Below are 27,182 nucleotides of genomic sequence, written 5' to 3'. Positions count from 1 at the left end.
GTTCATTGGCTGACATTCATAGCTCCTTAACACTGGACAAAGCAATGTAACCCATGAAATCTGCACCACGGAAGTGGAAGAGGCTTTCTTAGAGACAGTTTGGGATAGCACTGGAAGACCCCCATGCTGAAGATCCCTGACTGTATGTTGCAAGATTTGCAACATTTTTAAGTTCCTTGAGGATCACCTCTGTCAGTAATGTGACATTGCTGCTGTTTCTCTTCAGTCTCTCTTTGTGTTCACTGGTATCAGCATTAATCAAGGCTCTCCTTTGTGACTGCTATTCTGTAGAAGATCTGATTCTCAGATGAGACCTGTCCTTAACTGTTTTATAATTTCGAAGTCTCACCTGAGCCATTTGTTGTAGTGAACATCTTTTGCAGCTGGAGATCCATTGAATTCCAGGCCCTCTGGCTGGCCTGTTTTATACTTTTTGTCTAAGGACCAGGTCAGGCTCAAAGTTTATCTTAAATTCTCTCTGGGGATGACCTTGGGAGCTGCTCTGCCACACACAACTGGAGATAAGCTTGCTTTCCTAGGAGGAAATTCAGTTAATCAAGGTTTTTTCCCATTGTGTATGGATTCCTGATCTGCAATTTTGTTGTGCTTTCAAACTCCCTAATAACTAACGTGTGATTTGCAAGAGATGACAGAGAGACAGACTCATTCTTTATTTCCATGTGAAACAGTATGAGGGAAGGTGGTCAGCTGTCAGGCATATCTAAACCAGGACCCAGGCTGATGCTGCTCGGGAACCATATGCACTCTTCAGTAACTGTGGCACTTGTGTTCAGCAATGAGAGGTTTCCTTGCAACTGCTCCAAATACATCAGGTTTATAGGGTTCTGGAGTAGTTAAAATGTCTCTTAGGAAAAATATTAGCACTTACGGGCTTGCAGCCTCAGGCACTGCTATGCAGTGTCGGCAGTAGAATGCGTGAAGTGTAGGGTGCTATTTACTGAATGTCTTCATGGTTATCAAACACTTTGTCCTGGTGCTTGCCTGTTCCATTGCTGTATGATTTTTAACAAATTTTAATTTAAATTTGAATTTGTTTGTTAGACTGCTGCTGCAAACCTCTAATCACTTTCAGCGTTACTTCTTAAAATTAGAGGACAGTTATGGCTGTGGAAAAAAAGACTTGTTATGACTGTTTACTTCACGATGTAATTCTGTTAATGTATTAAGTTTAGTGGAGCATAAGAAAGTACTTTAACTAATTCTGCTTGCCAGTATTGGAAGAGAGCGACAAGCAAGCTGAGATGCTGTATCTGCGTTCATGGTTTTACGCTGGATTAAAGATGAAATGTTACTCTGAGAAGAAGTACATTCAAGTACTCTTTTATACCTCTTTTCTTTCATCAGGCGGAAAACAACTAGTCAAAGATACTTTTCTGCCTTGAATAGTAGCTTGAATGTAGCCTCAGATTTTTGTGCTTTTGGGCAAATAGCCTTTTGTATCAGAAGCCTCCATTTTGAGATATTCCTGTTTATGAGAGGAAAAAAGTAAAGAAAAACATTTCACAGAAGTCTCATCACTACTTTGATATCTAATTGCTTTGGTTTGTAGTGGGAAGTCTTTGGGAGAAGTTAAACAAACAAGTAAATCAGTACATTGTGCTAAAATGAAATTAATGACGTCAGTGTCTTCTGTTTATGAAAGATTGCAAACATTGCATCTTTGGACGCTGAAATACAATACCAGTGTATGGAAAAGAAACATGTAATTTGTTTTTTTTTCAGTAGCTAATGAATGAACACTTGACTTCTCCAGGCCATGAATAACAATTGACCAAGCGTGTATCTATTTTCCAACGTATTTTCCATACATCCTCTAAAACTGTAAAGAATAGTATGTACTGAATTTATTTAATTAAATACTTGTTGAAAGCCCTAGTATTCTGAATTTGAGAAGTAACTGCATTTGTTTATTCTGCCTATGTGGTTGTAGGCAGAAAACACATTTTCATTTTGATCTACACTTTGGAGTAGACTTATGGGGATTTGAAAATTGCACCATCCTGTGAAGATAAATTTAAGGAACATTTGGCTTAGTCCAAACTAGCTTGATCTTCTAATATATGTTAATGTTTTTTAGTTCTACAAAGCAAATTAAACATTTTTCTTAATAAATAAAGTTAAAAGCTTTAAAGATTCTCTGGCATTCATATAGGTCTTCCAGAAAGGGAAAATACATAGGTCGCTCCAAAAGTAATGCCTCCTATTTATTACCATGGAGACTACAAGAAATACAAAAAACACAATAACACTGTTTGACAGAGCAAATTCTCAGCTACAAAACACTATTTTTCAATGTAGTCACAACTGTTAGCTATGCACTTTTACGAGTAATGAGCAAGAGCCTGCATGCTGTGCTCATAAAAGTCTGTATCAGCCAAGGTAACCCACTGTTTCACAGCTTCTATGATGGTATCATTGATAGAAAAATATTTCTCACACAGTCCATCTTTCTTTGCACCAAATGGATAGAAGTCAGAAGGCACCAAATCCAGACAAAATGGTGGATGTGGTAGGACGGTCTAGCCAAGATTTACACTGTGCTCCGTGGTCTTCAAACTGTTGTGTTACCTGGTATTATCATGTTGCAAGAGAAGGGTTGTCTTCTTCTCTGGCTTGACTCTGAAAGTTCAAATTTTCAGCTTTGTCAGTGTTGCAATATAGTGGTCAGAGATTATGATATGTTCATATTCCAGGAAATCCAGAAGAATCACCCATTTTCTATCTCAGTAGATGTGCACATCACTTTATTCACTGAGGGCTGCGTCTTGATCTTTTTCTTTGGTGAGGAATTCTCATGTCACCACCACATGGACTGCTGTTTTGACTCTGGCTCGTAGTGGTGACACCACATCTCATCACTAGTAATGGTATGACAGTTATGTTCTGCCTTATATTGATTCAGTAGATTCTGACTAACTTGCATGTGGTGTGAGCAATATGTGGCACCATCCTTGCACAAACTGTGCGATATAGTAATGCTGTTACCATTGTTTCCAATGTATTGAAGCCAAAATTCAGCTCTGTACGCAGTTCCCTGGTCATAATCTGCTGATTTGCATGGACAAGCTGATGGAGACACTGTTTGTTTTGTGGTGGAACAGTTGTACATGGCTGTCCAGAACATGGCTTGTCTTCCATATTGCTGTCATCTCTGGTGAAACACACCACTCACCGCCTTGCTGTGCTCACATTATCTGTTTGGTCTCTATAAACTTTCATCAAGCATCAATGAATGGAATTCAGTGGCACAACTTTCCTTTATACACATGTGCATATCAGATGCCATTTTGCTAGATTTCCCCTCTGTTGCCATCTGTCTATTGCACAACAACAAAAGGGAGTTGAATATTGATGGGAAGGCTCAACCTCTACTGATATACTACCAACACCCACCTCTGACACTGTGGGCCAATATAAGAAAATATATTTTATTACTTTTGGCACTTTAGGTATTACTTTTGGAGCACCCCTCATACAATTTGTAATGATTTTGTAGTCACTGAGAAATGATCTGCTTGGAATGTCATTAACAAAAAAAGGTGCTACTAGTAACCTAATGAAATACTGGGTAACATTTACCTTCATTTACAGAGGAGAACTCGGTGTCTATCAAAACAAATTTTATCTGAGGCTATAATGACAATTTAGTCAATTTCAGTTAATGAATCAAGGAAACGGTACACAGAGGTTACAATCTGCTTGTGAATAGGGGATTTTCATTATAAGAAGCACCAACAGAAACAAAATAGTGGGGTGTGTGGTATTTTAAAATGTGCCAGTTGAACATAAAATGACTTGTAGAATCCCGATGTATTTGCTCTCACAGCCCCTGTAAGTCTTCCCTGGCAGACTATTTAGAGGATGAAAAATTACTTTGTGAGTTTAAAGTTTATATTGTATCTTCTGAGAGCAATCTATTACTTAATAGTCAGAAACCAAGCATATGGCACTTAATTTTGATAAGGGCAGGTTCTTGTTTTAAGTAATTTTATTAGTAGTTATTTAAAGCAGAGGCCTAATATAATTTGAGGTAAGGATAGGTAGAAAACTTCCTCCTTCCTGCTGTCAGTTTTCTTGACAAATAAAAATTCCATAGCAAAGATACCAAAATACATTAATGGAGGTAGACCTTTTTTGCTTATATGTCTAGATATACTCTAAATGCAAGAAATAAAATTCTGAGTATTTTTTTCCCTTCACTTGGGGAATATGTTGTATCATAAGGCATAGCTGTAGTCTATGGCCATTCAAGGCAATTTGTGCATTATTATTCAAAAAGTTAATGTTTTCCCAGAATTTGAGAATTAAAATAGTAAGAGGTGCCGAGCACAGTCCGTTGTGAAGATTGTGTTTTCAGTGTCTTGTTTCCCCTTGACCCAGAGTACTGTGGGGAGTATAAAGTACTGCCTTCTTGGCTATCATTGCAGTGGTGATAGCTGTATTTTTACCAGGAGTATCTATATGGCCTATGAGTGCAAAGAGATTCTGATGTATTTAGAGCCAAACGTGGAACTCCCTGATGACTGGATCCTTGAAGTAGTCTGGGACCCAGCTGAGTGTGTGCAGTGTGTTTGTTTTGGGCTTCATACTCATGGGAGAGTTAACCCATAAGCTAGAATTTCTGCTGCTTTCACTCTGTCTCAGACAGTAACAACCTCAATGGCACCTCATTTCCTGGAGAGCTGGAGACAGAAGGAATTTATAGTTGTTGCCAGGATATCATTAGTGTTGCCATGAACCCTAATCAAATAGGTTCAAGGTTTCATGCTGCTGTGATGAATGAAGTACATGTGGCTTACACTGAGAGGGAAGGTTGATTTTTGGGCCAGGTTCTCAGAGAGTTTCCTCTGTTCATATCAGCATGACTTCTCTTGTGCCAGTTTCTGTCCACGTGGATGCAGAACTCTTGCTGTTCTGTTGACACTTTAATGATGGGTTGGGTGTGTTCACTAACAAGGGGTGATAAAGCTGGGTGGTGTGCTGTATATTGCTACCAGATGTGACATCAAACAGCTGCACAATAGCATCCAGAAATCTTGGGGGTGGAGTAGACTATCAAAGACTCCTCCTGCCCTTCCTCCCAGAAATCGTTGTGCATTCGTGTGCCCCCTTTCTGGGTTACTGGGTCTCTGGAAACATCTTACCTTCCTGAAGAGCATTAATTCAACCCCTGAACCTCAGCTTGCCTCTGTTTTCACCTTACTCATTCTGTTATAAGGGATGATTGATGGTTATTCCACAGTCTTCCTTAGACTAACGGGTTCGAGGCTGCAGTGCTGTGCGTTTTTCCTTTCTTTTTTTTTTTTCCCTCATTTGATGTGGATAACGTATTGGGGTGGAAACATGTGAGTGCTCAGGACCACAGGGTTTAAAACTTCATGTGACAACACAGAACAGTTGATGTAAATGTACCTCCAAACTGTCATGTAAACTAGAGAACCAGAGGCATTATTTCTAACTGATGGATGCTTGGAAGTGTCACCCACAGTGAGCTGTGCAAGCAGTTTCTCAAGAACACTTGAAATATGATAAAATCTTTTCTACCCTTATAATAGCGCATATCCTGAATTTCCTTCCCGTTCCTTAAAACAAAAGGGCATAGATATGGCCTTGGTGGTCAGATTTAATCACAGTCCTGGAATCAGCTTACACCTTTTAATGATGTTTATTGTGTGAACATGGAGTGGGGAAGTGAAACACTGTTGTTTGCTTGGGGATTTTAGACTGCAATAATTAAAGTGGTTAGTACATTTCTCTTAATAGCAAATCAGTCTCTGATGGTCTGAGTTTAAGTAAAAAGCATGTTGCATTGTTAACGAAGGAATAAGCTCTGCTTTTCACCATGGTTCCTATATGTAAGAAATAATGCTACTCACACCGTGCAATGTGCAGTATCGTGTCAAACCTTGAATCTTAAGTGTAAGAGTTATACTATAGCCATGAAAAAGTAAAGATGATCATTGTTTTTTTTTTTTCCCTGCTAGCCATAGATGTGTCAGTCCATATTCACTGGTGTTATTCACAACTGTTTTATCCACATTTGTCTGCATTAACTTAATGTAGCTGGTTTTAAGATAAATGCTAACAGATAAAGTAAACTTAGAACTATCCTGTCTTGACATAATTTCCATCTCCCCAGTCAGTAGTAAGAACTCACAAAATTCAGTAGCGTGTCTGTACCTGTAAGGAAGTTTAGAGAAGCTTAGGCTAAAACCAAACCAAAAACCCACAAACATCAAAAGTGGAAACACAGACAATTGAAAAGCCTCTACACTACAGAAGCCCACAAGAACTTATCTTTCCTTTGCAGTGACATCAAGTATATGATTAATGCATTTCAGTATTTGTGCTACTTTTCCTTTTTTTTTTTTTTTCTTTAACAAGTAATTACATGTATTTAGTTGCTCTAGTTAGGTGAATTCTGGGCTGGTAAATTACAGTGTTAATTTTAAGTAGGGAAAAGAGAAGTTTTTGATGTACTCCAGACTTGGGGGGCTACTAAAAGCAAGTAGTTTAGATGTGTACAGCCTAACAAAGCAGCACTGTCAACACGCACTACAAACTGGAAATGTATTACAAAGTTGAACTTATATTAATTAGTGGATGAGGCTTTTAAAATAATTGATTGCACACAGAAAGAGTATTTTAGAGAATTAGCTGCTGAGTATCACCTTTTGCCGTGTGTCTCTTCAGCAAAGATATGTCACCGTAGTTCTCCCACTCTGACTTGCAGCATTGACTTGGATGATGATATCAAAACTGGGAAAGGCTGACAACTAAAGCATATCTAGAAGCTGCTAGGTACTGCTGGCTGTTACACCTCTCTGCCAGACGTCACTGCACAGAGGCCAGAACTTGTGAATGTATCCCTTCAGTGCAAAGTCTAGTGCCCTTTTCTTGGACAGCTGCTGGTGGTGATGGAGCACGTGTGCAGCTGCTTGGTGGACTTGGCTTGCTGCTGCCTGGTGCCCCCTCTCTGGTCACACCCGGCAGTGATTTAAGGCTTTAACAACCTTCTTTCCCATCCTCCTCCTTTCTTTCCTGTCACCATTTGTGAACAAAGAACAAAGCTTGTTTAGGAATTGGACTGTAAATGCTCCTCAGCCCTCTCAAAGCAACTATGTGTGGTCATAAAATGCAGGACAGTTATGTCAGAGGTGAAGAGAACAGTTTTGTGGTTAAGCACAAAGCTGACAACAGGAGGTCTTGTTTTTGTACTACAAATTTCCTGTTTTTCTCAGTCTCCCATGCTTCTGTCTCCCATTATGAAGCAGAGGTGATCATGCTTCTTGTCTGTTTTGCCACCTCTCTGAGGCAGGGAATCTTTGTTGCCCTGTCTGTAGGACAACAGGGCTCTTGCAGTCAGTGTTGTACTCCCACCTGAAAATACAGGGCAAGAACATCATGTCCAACAAGCTAGTCAGCCTGGAAGGGAGTGCTCAAATGGAAAAGGGGATTGTCACCTTCAGTGCATGTGTGTAAACACACAGCCTGGGAGAGGTGAGGGAGCATGTGATATGTGTGTGATAATGACTATGACTTCCAGAATAACTGAGACATAGTGTGAGAGCTTGCATGACTGGGAGGCAGCAGCAGATGGCTCTTCAGTGGTGGAAGATAAAGGTAGGGATCCATGGAATCATTCTTCTAAGTGAATGAGCATTTTGAAATTCTTCTGTGGGACATCTGACAGGCAAGTTGAGAGCTTGTGTGTCGTGGTCAGGGATATGCCAGCAAGGGAAGAGAGACATTGTGATGGGATTTTTTTATGGATTATATAAGGAGGAGGAGGCAAACAAAGCTTTTGGACAACTTAAGGAAATCTCTGACTCACATGCCAGAGTGACCTGAACTGCTTTGAAATTTGCTAGTGACAGAAGTTATAGAACAGATAGAAGACAGTTAACCAGAAGATTTTTAGAGAGGATCAGGATTAATTTGTTGGTACAGGCATTGAGTGAAATAGGTGTGACACCTAATTGCACCTGCTGTTCACAGAGAAGGCAGAAGTGGTTAACAGTGTGATAATCAATGACAGCTTTGGCTGTAGTGACCATCATAGTGAACTTGAAATAGGAGTGTTCAAGGTCCACAGGGGAGCAAGAAAGGCATGTAGTGGGGTAACAAAGCCTGGGCTTCAGATAAGCAGACATCAACTTCTTCAGACTGATATGTGGGATTACACTGGAGATCTGAAGGGTAAAAAATCTCATGAAAGCTGGCTGGTCTTGAACCATGCTCAAGAACAGCCCATTGGCATGCTAGGGAAAATGAGTGGATATATCAGGAGACCATGCTGGTTAAACAGGGAACTTGGGGCAGACCTCTAGTGCAAAAAGGCTGTATACAGGAGGAGGAAGCAGTAAAAGAGGAATTTGGAATTGTTCACGCATGCAGGTCTGGTATAACAAAAGCCACAGTTCAAACAGAGTTGATGTGTGCAAATTAAGGGTCATAAGAAGAGTTTCTGCTGCAACACAGAAAATGCCGAATGAAGAAAATGTGGGCCTGCTGCTGAGTGGAGTGGATGAATTAAGGGCAGCAGACACAGAGCAGGCTGAGGTATTCATGGCTCCTGTGCCTCAGTATTCACCAGTTAGGCTTCAGAGGCCTCTGTGCTTAGTGACAGTGTTCAAGGGGGACAAGAAGCTCCAAGAGAGCACAGGGACTAAGTCAGGGTTACTTGAGAGAGCTCAATCCTCCTAAGCCCAGGGAGATGGTGTCATCACTACCCTTCGAGGATAAGCATTGTCTGAGTGATCTATTTCTAGAGAGGCCTGTGGCTTGTTCACTTGAGGCCTGGTCAATTTGGCATCAGGCTGTTCTCTGCAGTCACCATTGACTCCAAAATCTGTTACAGTTCTGAGGTGGATTTGTGCAAAGCCCCTCCATTTGTGTCTGACCACTTCTTAAAAGAATGCTTGAAGCTGGCAGCAGCACTAAGTGTGCCATGTTGTCCATTCTGACAGGGCCAGGGAGTGCTGATCTTGCCTTTGAGTTTCACCTATTTGATGCCATCATCTTCTTCCTGTCTTCAACCTCTCCGTACTGTTCCCCTGTGCTGGCAACCACCTGCAGACTTCTGCTGCAGAGGACTGTGTCTCAGAGATTAATATAACTTGTGTTGGGAGTTTCTTTGTAAAACTCTTTGGGAATTTCCGTACTGTGTTCTGTTTTGACCCAGCAGGTGGTTAAACACCACGCAGTTGTTTACTTACTCCCTGCTCTTCCCAGTGGAATAGGAGAGAGAACTGGGGGAAAAAAAGAACTTGTGGGTTGAGATAAAATTATTTACTAAGACAAAAAAAGGAAAAGGATAATAGTTATGACTATATATATATGAATGTATATAACAAGTGATGCACAAATGCTCACCATTCACTGACTGATGCCCAGCTAGTAACTCAAGCAGCAGCAGAATAGTGAGATGAACTCCCACTCCCTTCAAAACTCTTTTCACATGATGTCATGTGATATAGCATATCCCTTTGGCCATTTTAAGTCAGCTGTCTTAATTCTGTTCCCTCCCAGCTCCTTGGGCCCTTTGCTGAGAATGGTCTTGGCTCTATACAACACTGCTTAGCAGCAACTATAAACATCAGTGAGTTATCAACATTGTTTTTCTCCTAGAACCAAAACGTAGCTTCATACCATACACTCTGAAGAAAGCAATTCCATCCCAGCTGAAACTAAGACACAGTGAGAGGCTTCATAGTGTTGCAAGACACTGATGTGTGAGTCATCGCTCTGCCTTCGCTTGCCAAGATCCCTGTGCTAAGGCTGCGGGGCTTAAATTCCAAATTGTTTCACGTTTTCTCAATGGGCTTGAGCAGAACTGCTGCCATTTGTCGCTTGAGTAACTATAATAAGTTGCATATCCTGAGCTGTAGCTAAGGCTCTCTCCTGACTTCAGTATTGTTTTTAAAAGCTATTTTTAAACTGCAAGGCCTTTAAAGACCTTTTATAGAGCAGTGTGGTAATGAGGAGCTCTCCTTCCCACAGGGGAAGGATGGAAGAGGGAGAATGGGGTCAGGTCTTCCTCAGGATTACAGCATTCCTGTGTGTGCTTAGTCTGTGGAAAAATAAATGAATTGGAAGTATGTTTTTCTAGTGCCCCTTTCTCCACATGCTGGGTTCTTGATTTTTTGAATGCTGTTCAGATCTCTGTAATGTTGCTTCTAACAGTGCTTCCTGATAAATTTGAAGCATTATATCTGTTAATTTAAGTTTCTTCCCTCATGTGTGCCATTATAGTCCTGGGAATTTTCTTCCAGCATTCCTGCCAATGTCTTTAACATTTGCTTTACTCATAAAAATTCATAACGGATGTATTTCCTGGTTTTAAACTTTATAATAGGAAAAAAGGAACCACAGCTTTCCCATCTAAGCAATAGCCTGAAGCAGGATGTGTGGCATACAGCAGACTTTCACCAGAGAGAGGAAATTAACTGGCTAGAAAATAGGGAAAGTTCACAGCAGTCATTGCTCTTCGTTTATTTTGAAGTGAAGCTTTCAATTTCCAGGCAAAAAGACAACTTGAATAATAAAGAATCTCCCTGTGTATTAATATACAATGTTTAGATACCTGTGTTAACTGCAATGGCCTCATGTATTATCAGCGTTATCACTGAACTTTTCCTTCCCTCTTTAAAGGAATGGCATTTTAATACTATTAGGTGAAATAGTGATGAGCGTTTGCAAGGCCAGGTTCTGCTGCTTTTCCAAGTGGCATATGGTGGAAGTGTACTTACTTTATTCAGATGTGCCCTGTCAGTTTTGTGGTCCTTACTCTATTTGATGCCTGGAAAAATGAGATTCAGCAATGTTGAGACTTGTGAGATGTTTAAGGCTATGTCTTCAGCAACATAAAGAAACCTTCAGCGTTTTTTTGTAAACTAGGTATAGACTAATATAAAAATTATACGGGTAGAAGTATTGTTGTTTATGAAGCTTGAAATATACTTTACTCTGAAGAATCTTCAGACTAGTTGAGGGAGATGGATTAACCTTTACAATAACTGAGTACTGTGGGATAGGGTGGGGGAATGTTTTCTTCTTCTAAAGTGAACTGTGACATGTAGTTTGCTGACTCTGTGATGCTGAGTGCATGTAGGGAATGTATTTAGATTTGTATGGACAAAGAAAATCTACTTCAGCTGTTACCTCTATTCTAGAATGCAAAAGGAAAGGAGTGACATTCCCTTACTGGGGAGAAGGTGGAGGGAGCAATCACTTGAAATGTAATATGATGTTGAATTTAGTGCAGCATTTCAGTATACTAGTGCTTACTGTAACAATGATTTTTTTTTAGTTCGTAGCATAGAATTTATCTATGGCATAATACAGGTAAAGGTAATTAACTTATCTTGATGACACTTCTCCTTGCTGCCCTAAATTCATTTTAATAGATTACATATGCTGGAAAGAACTCTTCAAAAATAAGAAGTTCATGTTTTTAAAAATTGCCTTGTCCATTTCCTTCTGCATTTTTCCCCTTCTCATGCAGGTATCATTTGGAGTGTGTCTGATGAGACCTTCATTTGTTCTAGAAACTTTTTGCACCTTCATTCTTCCCTCATCAAATGGTACTAATGGCTTTCCTCTTCCTTCCTTGGAATCTTTCCTCATCTTTTCCTGCTACCTATTTTTGTGTTGAAGGCTCAATCTGGACCCCTAGTTTAGAATTTGCATTGCTTCTTACCTGGGAACGGAGCAGGTGCTGCTGTGACAGGTTCTGTTTTATTGACAGTTGAGTACTAATTTCAGTGTTTTTCTAGAAGTGTCACAATTCTGACAGTGGTACTTGAATGAGAGGTTTGCAGTGCTCAGGAAATTGTTAGTATCAGTTCTGTTTAACAACTCTGACCATGTTTTTCTTAGTTCAACTGCATATCAGAGACTGGGTGATACTACATGGCAGTAGGGGTTTCAGGGTATTTTAGTATTTTGGAGTATTTGTATTATGGGACTTCAGTTATTCTTCCCAATAATTCTAAAGACAGCAAGTCACACTGAATGTGTATATGATTTACTAAATTTTTATGATGTTCTGTTAGTAATACTACAGAAAAGGTCACATTCCTGGTGAGATATAGTCTGTAGAAATGTGCACATGCAAAAATAAAGTATTTTATTGACATCTTATGTAAGATAAGTGAAAATATTTTTAGTTTCAATACTTTTATTTGAGAGCCTTGTTTCGTTTGCCCTGTGCTTTTCATGCACAAGGAAAGAAGTTTGCCTTTTTGAGTCCCTTCTGCATCATTAGGTGTATATGGTGCAATTCTGCCACCTCTTTGGGAAATTCGGAAGGGTGGTTGGGAACACCCTGAAGAAGTCAGCTGATACTCTTACTGGTATATTTCTCATTCTTGGTCTTTTAAAAAATGAAGTACATCAGGTAAACATGAGAAAATTCATTTGTGTAGTCACATCAACTGGCAAGAGCATCAGCACAGCAAAATTTCAGCAAACCTCTCACCTACAGAACTTGTCCTGTCACAGCTTATAAATGAGATATGCTGGGAAAATTGTTGACAGATTCATGTTTGAATCCTTTCTATCTGGGGTTTGTAATCAATGTACACAATCTTACAGCTCCAGTTGAGAAGCTGTTTTGATCTTGTTTATTTTTTGTGATGAGAGGACATGTCACATTATAATAAAGCTATGCAATCAGAATGATTGTACACTTACTTGAATTTCTCATTAAAAACCTGAGCTATTAAAATAAGATGGTGTATGTATATATGTGTGTATGTACATCTATGTAACTATAATCTATGTAATGAAGAAAAAGTTGAGAACACAATGCTAGCTTTCATTGTCTTCTAACCTTTACTGGTCCTTGGGCAACTGGGTAGAGCAAGTGCCACAGTGAGTAATATCATATTCATGTGTAGCTTTGGTTTTATTTTTTTTATTTCCTGTGGCCCAAAACAATAGGAAGATTTCATGTGAAACATGTAAGCTGTCAAACAAGGGCTGCCTGTCATGATGGATGATTGTGAAGCAGCTGTAAAGCTGCTACTACGCCAGCTTTACATTTAACTCAGACATGTATTGAAGAACTACTTATCGCAAGAGCTTTGGTCCCTTCTCTCAGGTTAATTTCTATAGTTTTACATTTACCCATCACTGGATTAGAACCCATAAGCAGTTTGAGAGTGGAAGCTGCATAGTTGTCTTCCCAGGCAGTATCCTGATGCCATAAACCAAATAATTTTAATCTGGCGCAGTTAATCCTGCTTGGTATTCTGTAAAATGTCACAGTACCAAAAAGTGCTATTCTGGTATATGTGTGTGGGCCTGCTGCCCCTTGGGAAGAGGTGAGGTGTGGGTTGAGGCTCATGCAGCATCTGTGAACTGTAGGTGGCCCACACCATGCACCTAGCACTTCTCCCTGGAGGGCAGATTTTTCCTTTTTTTTTTCCCCTCTTTTTTTCTTTTCTTTGAGATTATTTTTAATGAAAAGGATCTGAGTTGTTGCTGTGTTTTCTCTGAAACTCCAAGTTTGGCTCAGCAGCATGTGGTGAACAGTCTTACAATTTGCAGCTGACAAGGAGTTTCCATTTTCCACCTCCCTACTCCCATATATGTGCTTCTTGAAGATTACCTTGGGCTGACACTCACCAGGCCTGCTTTCAGCTGCATTAACAGGTTGAATTTGCAGAAAAGCAATCCAGGAGAAATAGCTTGGTATTTCTCTTGCTGCTGTAGTGGGTCAGTATCTTGTGGAGAGCTGGCAGCAGGGAGCTGGGGAGGAGCAGGGAAACAGCTGAGGGTTTACAGGGAAGAGGAGAAGAGGCCTTTCTTCCCCCTGAAGCAGAGCAAAATATGTCTGATTCCCATTTGAGTGCTGTTTGACGTGCACAAGTCATTCTGGAGTTTTCTGAAGGATTTCTTGAGTGCCGTGCCTTAAGAGACTTGTGCAAGGTGTTCAAGGAAAACTTGTGGTGGAAGAGAATTTGAGCATAGGCCCTTCCAAGTCCCAGAGGTGAATAACCAGCCACTGAACTGTTCTTCTCTTTGAAGTCTCTTCTTTGATGGGAACATCAGTTCAGCACCACAGATACGGCTCAGACACAATGGCTGTTGGTAGAAGGACGGTGGTGAAATGAGGAAGTGTGACTGGGAAGGTTGCAGATATGCAAGTGGTCAGGTCTGAAAGCTGAGAGGTATCACACTTACTTTCTCATACAGGCGTAGTCTATAACAATAACTGACTGTTCTGAGGCTACACTAACTGGATTTATTTATTTATTTTTTAATTTCCCCAAGGCAGCTCACAACTTCTGGACTATCGGGAATGGGTAACATTTTTTCTTGCCATGGCTGCCTATTGCCACCATTCCTCATTATTTTGCAGGATGCAGTCAGTGTCCGCATTTGGCTTACCCTTACGCAGAAGGGTATTTCTGAGACTTGGAATTCAGACTAAGGGAAGAAAGCAGCAGGTACATTTTAACCAAATGAGGCTTTTCCTTCACCCTGTTGGGGAAGAGCTCACTAATCTTGCAACCTTCAGGTTTCCTTTCAGTAAAGACCTGGTTACTTCAAAGATTTTTCTCCCCCAGGTAAGCAGCTCTCTGGCTCATTGTCAATACTGCTGCTTGTAGGTACAAATGATGTCAGACTTTGGAGCTACAGGAGAAACACTAGTATGAACTAGAATAGTTGAAAACATCAATAGGCTTTCTCTGTAATGATGTGTGTTGAATGTGGCTTGCTCTAAAACAGCAGTTCAAGTCCTCTATGTGAGTTTTGACATTGTTGGGCTCAGCTGAGAAAATATATTGCCGTTAAGCAGCATAAGTTTTGCAGAGCATAAAATAGAAGAATAAATAAGTAAATAGGAGAGGGAGCAAACAAAATAATATGGTCAAAGATGCAACCCAGGAATAAAGCATGTTAGCAGGAGAGGTAGGAGGGGAAAACGAAAACAGATTGACTCTTCCATAGATGTATGGCTACTGTGATTCTATATGCTGCTTCTTTTTCTCCTCCCACTACAGTGTGCCTTCTGTCTTTCAGTGTTAGCCTTTTGTCTGAGCTGTGTGTCACTGCTACTGGAGCCCTGTTCCTGCCCTTGCTCCCTGCATGCGCCTCTGCTGAGTGTAGGGCTGGCAGCTCAGGGAAGTGCAAGGTGATCAAAGCTCGGCAGTGCTGCGTCAGCACACAGCAGATTAAGAATTTTAGCAAATTTCTCTCTTGCTCAGAGAGTGGAATTAGCTCACTCCAAATTGACTGGATTTATGGGAAATCTGTGCACGCTGATGTATTTATTCCCCCATGTTTCTGGCTGTGCTTCTGACAGGTGCTGAGAGAAGATTTATAGAAACAGCAGATATTTGCCAGAATGGTGGAAATATCTGAGGATTATATAGACGTGACTGTTTTTTATCATCTCTATTTTAGTTCTAGCTTGATAACTAAAAATGCATAGGCTTGAGTCTGTGGAAATTTTTAATCTACTTCCCTGTTGAATTTTATGCTGGTTTCATGACTAAATGCTACTACTGGTAGACAAGTGCAGGTCTGATATATACCCTGTTGTGCAGTTTTTAGCTATGATGAAGTAAACAAGGGAGAGAGCAGAACAAGACTACAAATGGATTCTGGTCACCGCAGTTGAAAAGCTTGGGTTGTGCCCAGGTAACTTGAATACTGAAAAAACTGGAAAAGGGGTATTTCTTTATTACTTATTCAGTCCATAGTTCTGCTTCTTTCTGCAAAACTTGCATTTTTTAAAATATTATTTTGTTGAGAAACTGTACATGACTAGCATTTAGAGGAGGTGCAAGGAGGCTAAACAAAAAGAAAACACCTAGATAAATCATTCTGGATATCCAGATCAATAATTGTAGAAGGAAACAGCAATGAAAGCAAACCATTAACTTTCCCTCAAGTTTCCAATGAAGTACATAGAAATCAAAGTCTGTTTTGCAGTGTATTTGGGAGATTAACAAATAAATGCTCTGATGTACCAAGCCTGAAAGAGAAGTCTTGTATAGGAAAGTCTGCTCTAAGCCACCTCTTTGGTTGTGCTCGTCTTCTCTTCCAGTCTTATCACTAATCTTGACTGTTTTCTGAGGTTATAAAGTCCAAAACTGATAAAATGAAGATCTTCCAACTTCCTGGTGGTATTCAGTAGAGAGCTGAAATTCATTTGATTGAGACAAAGATGATGCTGGCTGACTCATAGGAAACTGAGCAGAGAAATGGCAAGTTTCTCCCTATTCCGTACTAGTGTGAGTTTTCTATATGAAGGTGTGCTGAAACACTGATGTGAAGCTGTGCTTGGCTTTTACAGCATAGTGGTGACTGCTGTATTTTTTCCAGTACTTCCCTGGTGTGAGACTGAGTTAGTTTTCCTTCTCCTTAAGATCTGATGCAGAGATCAGCCCCTGCCATTTGGTATTGTACTAATACAGTCTGTCTATAGATACCATGATTTCCATGGGGAGTGATGCTACTGCAAAATGTGCTGCATGGACTTTTGTATGCAAAAAAGCATTGGCATGCATTAAAGAAATGAGATGTATTTTGTTTTATATTGATATACTGCATTTGTATTTTGTTTTATATTGATATACTGCATTTCTCTTCTTTTATTAGATCTTAAATTTCACCTGCAGCTTCCATTTTTATACTTGAAAAGTTTAAGTAGTTGTAAATAGGGAGTATGCAAGTTTATCTCCTTATTTTGGGACCTGTTGACCTGACCGTACTAGAACTGGCAAAACTATTATGGTTTTGTCGAAAAAAAAAGAGTGGTCCATGCTAGCATCTCTACCAGTTAGCAGTTGGACTTGCTCTTTGCTGTGTCAAGTATTTTTGGATAAGGATTACAAGAATGGTTTGGTTAGTAACAAGGAACTGTTCCTTTCCTGAATTTTCAACAACTGAATAAAAATTGTACAAAACTTGTTCAAATTCACTTTCAGTAATTCTAATTTCCTGTAGCTGTATGTTTTATTAACAACAGTAAAAGCATTTTAATAAAAAAGCCCTCCCACCTGCAAGCTTATCACATAATTGTTGGCTGTAGTCTCACATGCCTTTAAAAATTTATATATATATTGCACAGTAAAGCAGACGTTTTCTGTGGAACATATTTATATTTGTGGGAATGGATAGGTGGGGGTTGAAATGAGTATGTTGCTGAGTCTGTACTTTTCTAACAAAGTTGTTCACTTTTGGTTATAAGTAGTGAAGTGTGGAGATGAAACTTATGAGTGCTACAACTGTAATCAGAGAAGACAGAATAAGAAGATTTTGCTCCAAAGAGGCTACTAGTGAAGTTTTGTTTCTCCTGTTTTATAGCACTCTGTGAAGAACAGAAGTTATGCCTTATGTTTACTGAAAACCTTCCTCAAGTAACATTCTCTGGGCCCCATGCTTGGCAGGAAGTATGTGAGAGAGGATACAGCAGGTTGTTCTGCTTGGAGGAGTACCAGAGCCCTTTATGAGAGTCAGAAATACACTGGCGGTCACCATGCTGAGCCTGTGACCTGCTGAGGCTTTCAGACTGACTACCTTGGCCAGAATCGCTTGTGTGATACTCAGAATAGCTTGGTAGTGGCTGTCTCTGACCTTTTCTCTCCACTTCTGAAGTCTGCATCATTTGCATTGTTTCAGCCTGGCTGGATGCTTAGCACAATGTAGAACTTTTCAGCCGAACATAGCAGTCTTATTTTGTTTCCCTCCTCTTTCTCTTTATCTAATGGGAGCAGAATACACCTACAGCAGTGGCTCCAGCTGAAGTAGCAAGCTGTCTTGCACTTTGGAGCAGGTTAGCTGCTAGCTTCAGATTCCAGAAGCCACTTTTTTTTTTTTTTCTTTAAAGTTTCAACACTTCTTACCCTGAGACATTGTCAGCTTTGTTAATTAATCTTTTCTCTCTTTGCAGCACCTGGACTTCCTCTTAATTTGCTGCTAAAAGTGTTTATTCATGCAAGCAAGTCTGCAGTCTTTCCTTACCCATTTTTTTCCCCCTCCCACTTGGAGTGGAAAGTCTGAGTAACATTTATATTTTTCACTTGAGCTATTTCTGTGTTGAGCATAAGTGTTTGAGTGTGACCTCACTGATTTACTTGGCTTCTCAAAATTTACTGTTCCAAGATCCTGAAGCTACTTCTTTTGTCACTTTGGTTCATTGCATTCAATTATGACATATTTAGGGATTTTGGATAGTGAGCTTTTCTATCTAGGTAAGCTCATGGTTAGAATGGACTCAGCTCTTTTTTTGTTGTTGCTCATGAGAATAATCTCAGCAACAATAGGAGATCATCTCAGATATTTTTGAGCAACATTTATAAAACAGAAGGTAAAAGAAGCAACAATTTTCAATGTCAAAAAAGGAAAAGATAGAATTTGCCACATACATGCAATTATTATTCAATTAAATTTATTGCTTTCCCAACTTGTGTATAGCTACTTTCTTTGCAGAAGTACTGAAATCCTGTATCTCAATGACAGTTTACTGTACTAAGAGGCTACATGTTCATCTAGACCTCTGTATGTCTGATGCTTAGCCTTCGGGTCTCCTAAAACTGATTCTATCAGACATTTGCATTCAGAGCGGGTAGCTTGAGGACAAGGGAATGTTCTTCATGTTTCTAGGCTGAGTAGTCCTGGAGAGAGCAAGTGGATGAAATGGTACCATAGATTTGAAGTGTGCTGTGGGAACTTTTTTGTGTTCTCTTAATGAGTACCTTCCCCATCTTTCTCCTACGGACATTGTTTTTCTGTAACTGAAAAGGTAAATAAATCTGTTATTATTCAGAAAAACCCAATACCCCATGTTTTTTTTCATCTCAATGATTTTAGGACTAAGGTTGATAATATATTGACACCATTGGAAATTGGATGCATATGTCTTGGTTAATAAAAAGGGGGACCATAAAGTATGCCAGCTTTTTTCCAATGTCTAATTTTGGTTTTGTTATTCTTGCATTCAGACGTCCAAGCACACATTTCCCCAGTGAAGAGGCTTGTCCTGTGCCAAGTGTGTCGACTTATCTAAATGAAGAGCACAATAGAGGCAAAATGTAAAATTAATAAGAACAATGCTATTAAGTGCACAAAATTGTAAATGTGAAGAAGTTGAAGAGGATTTAGAAGTTTGGTGTAGAACATGTATCAGAAATGGCTTTGTGTGGATTTTCTCTCCTTTTTTTCTACTAGAGACGTAAATGCTTGTGTGGAAAACCTCCTCCTTGCTCTTTGCATTTGGTCTCTTGTAGCTACTGACAGAAATCCAAGTTCTCACAGTTCACGTTAAATGGAATCAGTTCAGGGAGCTGACGCCCTGTCCTCATGGTGAACCGGACAGTGTGGAGGCCGCAAGTGGGCCTGTGTGGGCAGGCCATGCTTCTGGGTGGCAGGAGCAGACCGGGGTGGGCCTTATCCTCTGTGGGGACCCTGTGTCACTATCCCTGACCTGTTTTCTAATGGGGAATATCAAAAGAAGGCTATGGGACTGGCCCCCAGCCCAGTCACATGGTGTTTAAATTAAATATTTTCTGTGTAGTTTTCTTTAGGGCCATCTCGTGTGAGGTTTTTTAGATGTCAGTTTGCACAAGCAAGCTTTAATTGGAAAGGATGTTTTTGCTTAAAGCTGTGTGCTATTGGTGACTAGGGTCTGTAACTCTGTTATTAATGTCTTTTCCTAATGACCTAGTCTGAAGATTCCTAAACTATGATCCCATAGATCACTTCAGGTCTGTGAGGAGCTGACATGTTGTGGGAGCTCTGTTAGGCCTCTTTCCGGGGTAAAATCATGCAAAAGGCAGCTAAAACTACACTGAACACTTCCATCCACCTCCCTCCAAATAAGCAAGTGATGCCCGTGCAAGACTCGTGCGGCTTGCTTGTGAGCGGGAGGGAGGAATCCCCAGGACACCCAAGTCCACTAAGAAGTGGTCCCTGGTAGCTTTCAGGAGGAGTCATTACCATCTCTATGCCTCTACTTTTTTTCCTTTTAAAAATGATGATTTATGTGCATTAGTGTTGGATTACCACTTACTCCTATCTCCCCAGAACTGGTATTGATATCTAGCTGATTTATGGTGTAGAAGTCAGCATTCTGGCAGTCAAAATACATGGAATGTTGAATATATTCTCTCTAAATCCTGCATGGGGATACAGAAAACATATGGATTTACTTTATGAATAAGTTCACGTCTTTGTGTGATTTTTTTCTTTTGAAATCACAATGATAAGTACCTAAGAGGTTCCAGACAACTGCTATTTCAAGAAGGTTTTTTGGAAATACCATACATATACTTTTTTTTTTAAATGAGTTCTTATGAGTTTTTCTTATTGCTGTCCTAGTCTCTAAGACTGGAGAGTGCTTTCCTGCAAATGAAAGGTTAATTCTTTTTCTATGGCTTGAGAAGAAGAAGACTTTTCCAAATTGTGAGAATATTTATTTTTATCGTATCGACAAGGATGTTGGGATGAAACAAATGCTTTTTTTAAAAACAGCAGCTGGGCCCAACCTCCAGATTTGGAGTATTTTCAGTCTTCATCTGCTTACAACAATCTGGAAGCATGCCTATATGGGTTGCTTATTTAAGAGGTTGATGTACTTTCTATTGAGAATGCAGAACTGTATTTCACAGGAAGGAATGTACTAGTGTTTTCAGTAAATAGTTTTAGTAGATTGGGCTTCCACCAACTGCCTTTGAAAAAGTGCTTTATTCTGCAAGTGATTTGGATCTTCTGCAAATAAAAATATCAAATATTTGACCATAACCAGATTGTTTCTGTAAATAGTATTTTTGTTATTTTAGAATTATCGGTTGATTAATTTTAGATGCATTTGAAAGAAATATCCCAATAAAAGAAATTTTTCACTAGAGGAAGATGAGTTTTCCATTCCATTCACTGGTAGGTGAAGGAATGAATGCCTTTGAAGAGCCAGAAACCTGCAGAAGAGCTTCATTATTCAGGGTGCTTGGACCATTGTAGTGGAAATGCTAAGTCATGGCTTGAACCAGTGATTGAGCACCTAGTGGGAAGGCAGGGCCAGCCCAGGGGAGCTCAGGTGCAAGCAATGCACCTGAAGTGTGCATTGACCAGAAGGGGATGGAGCCAGGATCCACTCCTTCCCAGACCTCATTTAAGGGCTGTCAGTGGAGGCAAAGGTCTCTTGCTGGAGAAGCCCCTCTACTTGAGGTCTTTGAAGGGTGAGTAGTTTTTTTTTTTTTCCTTTTGTTTCTGTGTGTACAGCTGCTGCATTTGGGCATGTCCTAATTTTCTGCAGCCTGGGACTTTGCTAGTCTGCTATTTTTGCTGTGTTTTCCATTGCATTGCAGTATTACAACCATCATCTCTACTCTTGTGTAGGCTGGTATCTAGCACCATGCAAGTCAGTAACAGGAAAAAATGTTCAGTCTGAAAGAAGACCTTTAAGTGTGTTCATTGAGATGATGTGCATTGTTCAGCTGATGTATTTACACATAGTTTACAAAGACTACGTATAGAGAGAATGGGATTATTTTCACTTGAGCTGTTTGTGTGATGGAGGGAAAACATGGCAGCAGTAAAGTGGGTCAGGTTGAATCCCCTGTTATTTGTACAGAACCTCATGAAGCTCATATTTTGGGAGAAGTAGACAACTGTAGCTGCTTCTTTCCTATCTGTGTGCATATTCTGTGTTTTGTTTTTTTAATAGAGCTGGTCCTTCTGAGTATCTTAAGTTTTCAGCAGCTAACATGTAATCAAGAGTTTTCCTCTAGGAGAGTTCACCTCTTCATGTGCTAATGAGGAAACTGTAAGCAGTACTGCTTTAATGCTACAGCTATTCTTGATTTGAAGAGAATTGCAGTGATAGATGGTGTACGTGTGGGGAAAGACAGCAGTAGTGTTTGAGCACCCCGTGTCTCATCTCTGTTCACTCAGTGATGTAATATATGTTGCAGTGTCCTGTATTTGTGACAGCATAGTAATTCCAGAGAAATGAAGTCTCGTGAAATAGTTTAAGATGTGTTTATACTTAAAATAGGTATGAGCCTTTTTGATTTTTCTAGTATTTTTTGAATACTGTTAAGTGTGTGATTGAGTTCTATCAAGTGTATTTGTAGCACTGAGTGATGATAGTTTAAGGTACAAAATATCTAAACAGTTTGCTTATTACCTGTTGTGAATATAACTGCACCCTAGAAAGAATTATTCCTTTAGATTTTATATGGAGCTTGGCAGGTATGAGTGGTCCTCAATTTGTTCCAGAGATGTGTGTTTTTTTTTTTTTTTTTTTTTTTTTTTTTGACAGTAAGACTTGGAAGGTCTGGGTGCTGATATTGTTGGCCACTTGAATCAAGGCATTTCAATATACTTTTTGCAAGCAGTTTCCTACCTCTGGCTTGTTTAACAGCCACAGCCTTCTTACCTGGTATGTCATCGTTGTTCTTCTATTTAGGAGAAATAGCATTGGATTGTCATTAAGAATCATATATTCCTTACCCTGATTTGCAAAACATGTTCTTTGACTGCAGCATTCATTTCTGCACTGCTGCTTCACATCATGATTTTATCCCAATTCTGACATGACCTATTTTATGTGTGCTGCTCCAAAAGTCATACCTTCTATTTATTTCCATGGAAACTATGAAAGATAGAAAGGGCACAATAACACTATTTAAAAGAGCAAATTCTCAGCTACAAAACTCTGTTTTTCAATGTAGTCATCACCAATGGCTATGCATTTTTGCCAGTGATAAACAAGAGTCTGCATGCTGTGCTCACAAAAATTTGCACCAGCGATGGTGACCTGCTGTTGTCACTTCTGAAATGTACCACCCACAGCTTCACTGTGCTCACAACCACTGTTGGGTCTCCATCAATGTTCAGCAAACGTCAATGAATGTCAATGGGTGCCATTTTTTCAGCCTGGAGGGGTTCAATTCCATACCTTTGCTTCCTCCACACTTCCTTATCTGATGCCATTCATCACATGATGACAAAATGTAACAGGATATTGGCCGTAAGGTTCAACCTCTATAGGAGGCATTACTTTCAGAGCAGCCCTCATATTTTCTCAGATTGCAATGTTTTCCTGCAGAAATGGTACATCTAAAAGCCTATTTTTCCTCCCCTGTTTAGAAACTTTGTTTTACTGTCCCTTAAGAGGGGTAAACATAAGCTTTGCAGCTTTCATATGAGAGTAAATAAAAGACAAAGCTGGCAGTGCAAGATTGCTGTGCATCCGTATATCTTGATTACTATTTCTCCCTGTTTCTTTTATGAGAGTACTTATCAACATGAGCATTACATCAGAATCTCTGTATCCACAGTTAATTACTGTAATTACTATATCAAGCTGTTACTACAATATATTGCACTTTTCTAAATGCACTTTTAAAAATGATATAGAATTACGGTTGTGGGATGATAAATATTAATGTTAATAAATAATAAGAAAATGACGTGCAATAATTCCTGAGATACCTAAAAGTTATGGGTTGTGTTTGATAATACAAAGCATGAAAAAAATACGTAATTTTTATGTATTTTTATATAATGCTTCTGTGCATGTGAAGGATTCCATTGGTGTGTCTGAAAGGAATATCCTTTTAAGAAAGGTGTCCAAATTAGGATACTAGTACTACTATTTGTTTGAGAGATGTGTCACTTTTAGAAGTTTTCATCTAACCACTGAAAAAGGTTTTCTACTCTTCGGTTTCACTCTGCTAAATGGTGAATACTGCCCGTTCTTCAATGTTGATAGATGAAGATTTTAACATTGTTTACATTAATGCAGTGTTATATGTTATTAGAAAAATATTAGGTAATAATTACATTTGGACCTCATCTTCTTTTTCTTTTCCCCTGCTAGTACTGTTCAGTGGTTGCTTTCAGAGATGGGATCTTATTAGATTCTTACTGGGTGGCCAAAAGAAGACTGCAAGAGTTACAAAGATTTGTTTCTTTTGGGTGGAGGCATCAAAGGCTTACAGGCCTACTTGCGCAAGAATGAAGTCAGGAAATGGGAAAGCAGAAGGAAAAAATCTCAGTCTGTTTTACATAAAAAAAAAAAAAAAATAGCATCTTGGATATAGCATCTTTGTTTAGGTTCATTGGAAAGCCAGTGTAGCCATGGATTTCTCTCTGCACTATGTTTTTGGTGTTAGCATTACTTGCCTTTACTAAAGTTTCCTTTTTTTCCTCCCACATGTACATGTTGATAATGTAAAATGCAGGGATGCCTTTCATAAGGCAAAACAAAAATAGTGAACTAAAGCTCAGTACTTAACATGTATCATTTTGAACTGCTGGATGGTGGCATGTATTCCGGTCCATATGTTCTACAGATTCCCATTAGTTAGACCTTCCTGCTGCTATATGGGACAAAGTATGAGTTGAGATTTAAAACACTGCAGAAATTACCTTATAAGTTCCTCCCAGTAAAAAAGATAGCTTGCTAATATGGCTTGCCATGACTGATATTTACATGCAGGGCATGTAATATTGTTGTTTTTCACCCATGGTAGTCATTTTAATAGTTGATGTTAAGATATGGCTTTAAAATGATCTTTTAGATACAATGTTACAGATGTCAGATGAAGCAAAGGTCTTTGTATATACTAGTGCTGCTCTGAAAGTAATGTTGTATTATGTTGGTCCATGATGTCAGAGGTGGATCTTGGTGGTATGGCAGTAGAGGTTGAATCATCCAGCCAGTGTTCTGTTACATTTTGTTGCTGTGTGACAGATGGTAGCAGAGAGACAGTATGACCAAATGGTGTCTCACACAGAAGCATGGAATTTAATTCCTCTGTGTGTGGGGGGAAAAAAACAGCACCCACTGACATTCATTGGCGCTTGCTGAATATTGAGGGAGACCAAACAGTGGATGTGAGCGCAGTGAGGCTGTGGTGATTTTTGCAAGAGCAACATGCAAACTCTTGTTCATAGCTGGCAAAAATGCATAGCTAGTGGTGGTGACTATCTTGAAAACGTGTTTGTAGCTGTGAATTTGCTCTTTCAAATAGTGTTATTGTGCTCTTTGTATCTGTTGTAGTCTCCATGGACATAAAATAGAAGCATTACTTTTGGAGCGACCTAATGTTAGACTGCTGACACTTAAGGAGTTGTGTCCTTATATGTACAAAGAGTGGATCCAAAAAGGGTAAAAATGACAATTGATTGAATGGAATAATCAGTCTTCTTTCATGTGGAAAGGAAGGAAATATTTGTGGTTAGTGGTAATATACAGTAATTTCTGTAGCTGTGTATGTGTTCAGTGGCATTAGCTGTTTCTCTTGAAATATCCTGTTGTCTTGGTCAAGAGAATTCTCTTATCTTTGTTCTTTATAGCTGTATTTAAGATATTCTTTCCTGCTTTTCTCTAAGAGGCTTTCAGTTAATGAAGTTGCTCACAGGAAGTGATTCATGCTGCAGAATGGATGCAGGCAGCACATGTACGTGTAATGAGATGCTGTGGGGTTGCTGAGACTTCTTTCTTTAAAGTACTGAGGATCAGACATCCCGCAGAAGAGTGACTCAGGAAGACTCAGAGTACTCGAGTCACTTCTTTGAAACTTTGTCAGTATTTGCCCACACAGTCATCACTGTTCATGTTTTTTATGTTCATTAATGGATTGAACTTCATATCACCTTTGTGGTGAAGGAGTTGTTTGTGTAGGAAGGGAACTGAAGTCACAGGACATTGAAGCAGAGTTTGTCCTCCGGGGCAGATATGCTCATCCCCAATATGGGCATCTTCTAGCTCCAGTTAGGGTATACTCAATGTAGGATATGTGGGAAAAACAAGATCTTGTTCAATCCTGGGGTTTGGCAGGCAGCTGAGAGCTTACTCTGGCTACAGCTGGTTGCCCTAATGACAGGAGCTGAGAGATCTAAGAAGCTTCATTTTAAAGCATGACTCAAGCACTCTGCTACTGACTTAGTGCAGCTGAAACTGAGGAGTAGTAGCAGGCACTGCAGTGTTAACAGTCAGTCAGGACCCAGGCTGGTTAGCTGAATATTAAACAGCTCTACATGGGAAAATTCAAGCAAGCTCAGTTTTCTTGGCAGTGGTTATCCTTGTTTTCCATTTCAGGAGGATCTGTGGTTCTGTGAAATATAACTGGAGATTGTCTTTACAAGTTCTACTCAAGTCAGCTTCCCAAGACCTCTTATGCTCCTCACTGACTCTAAAATCAGCTCCAAAAATTCTGTGCACTACTAAAAATAGATAGTACAGTCTTTGATTGGAAGATTAATGGTATGGATGTAACTTACAGTTGCATTTTGGAATTGCTTGTCTTAATCCTACATAAACATCTTCAAGCAAATATTAAAGTGGAAAGTTTTCTGTTTGTCTTGTGTTTCTATTGGAGTGCTTGTTCCAAGAACTGATTTAAATTGGGTTGTGGTGACAGAAAACAAAACCTGTTTTCCACTATGGGATGAGAAGATCAATGCGGTTTTGGAAAACAAACCCAAACCTGAGAATTTTTACCAGCTTTGTCAGTCTACAGGTGTGCCATTTATTAAACAAATATCCTTGTCACAACACGTTGAAAGATGAGAAGCCTTGCAAATGGGATCTGTGATGGCTGTTAAACTAACAAAACTCAGTTTTCTTTCTTGAATGTCAGGTGTTCAGCCGGCCTTTTTTCCCTGCTGCCCTGCCTGAGAGATACTGCTGGAAAACCAAGAAAGCTCTGATGGTTATTTATGCTTAGGCTTTCTTACACTGCCATAGTGGTACTAAGGGGCACTTAACTCATTGTGATTGTTATAGTAAAGTCTATGCTAATATAGAATGGTATTCTCCAGATCTTCTCTGAAATAAATAACTTTTTTGTGGATTAGAACAATTTTTTTTTTTTAAACAGTAATTCTCACTTCCTCAGTTGCTACCAGTTTAATTAAGTGTACACATTCTTAGTGCTAACATGACTAAAAACAGTTTTTCTGGTTTGGGAGGTGTTCTATTTCTTATTCTAGAAATATATACAAAACCTACTAGAGAGGTGCTTAAAGATGAGTGGCTATATAAAAATACAAAACCCCCAAAATAATAAATATCACTGTTTGACATCTTGCATACTGTAAGCAATGGAAAGTTTTAGGAGCTTGAAAATGGTGTTTCTAGCCCTATCTGTTTTGCCATTTTGTTTCTGCAACTCCTGTGCACTACAAAAAAA

The 27,182-nt window shown here is 39.4% G+C and overlaps 1 long non-coding RNA gene across 3 annotated transcripts in view; it reads left to right on the top strand.

Annotated features, from left to right (window-relative positions):
* Positions 1-27,182, top strand: part of LOC110394037 — a 253,077-nt gene that overhangs the window by 40,835 nt on the left and 185,060 nt on the right. The window contains exon 1 of one of the 3 annotated variants that reach the window (XR_002435348.1): positions 20,945-21,215. The exons of 1 other annotated variant lie outside the window; for it this stretch is intronic. This is a non-coding gene — a long non-coding RNA (uncharacterized LOC110394037). Of the gene's footprint in view, positions 1-20,944; positions 21,216-27,182 lie in introns of those variants that run through there. One more of the 3 variants, XR_002435344.1, reaches the window with a different exon arrangement.

The sequence above is a fragment of the Numida meleagris genome, chromosome 2, assembly GCF_002078875.1.
Source record: "Numida meleagris isolate 19003 breed g44 Domestic line chromosome 2, NumMel1.0, whole genome shotgun sequence".
Lineage (NCBI taxonomy): Eukaryota > Metazoa > Chordata > Aves > Galliformes > Numididae > Numida > Numida meleagris.
The sequence above is the reverse complement of the archived record's forward strand: the minus strand, read 5'-3'. Positions and strand labels throughout refer to the sequence as shown.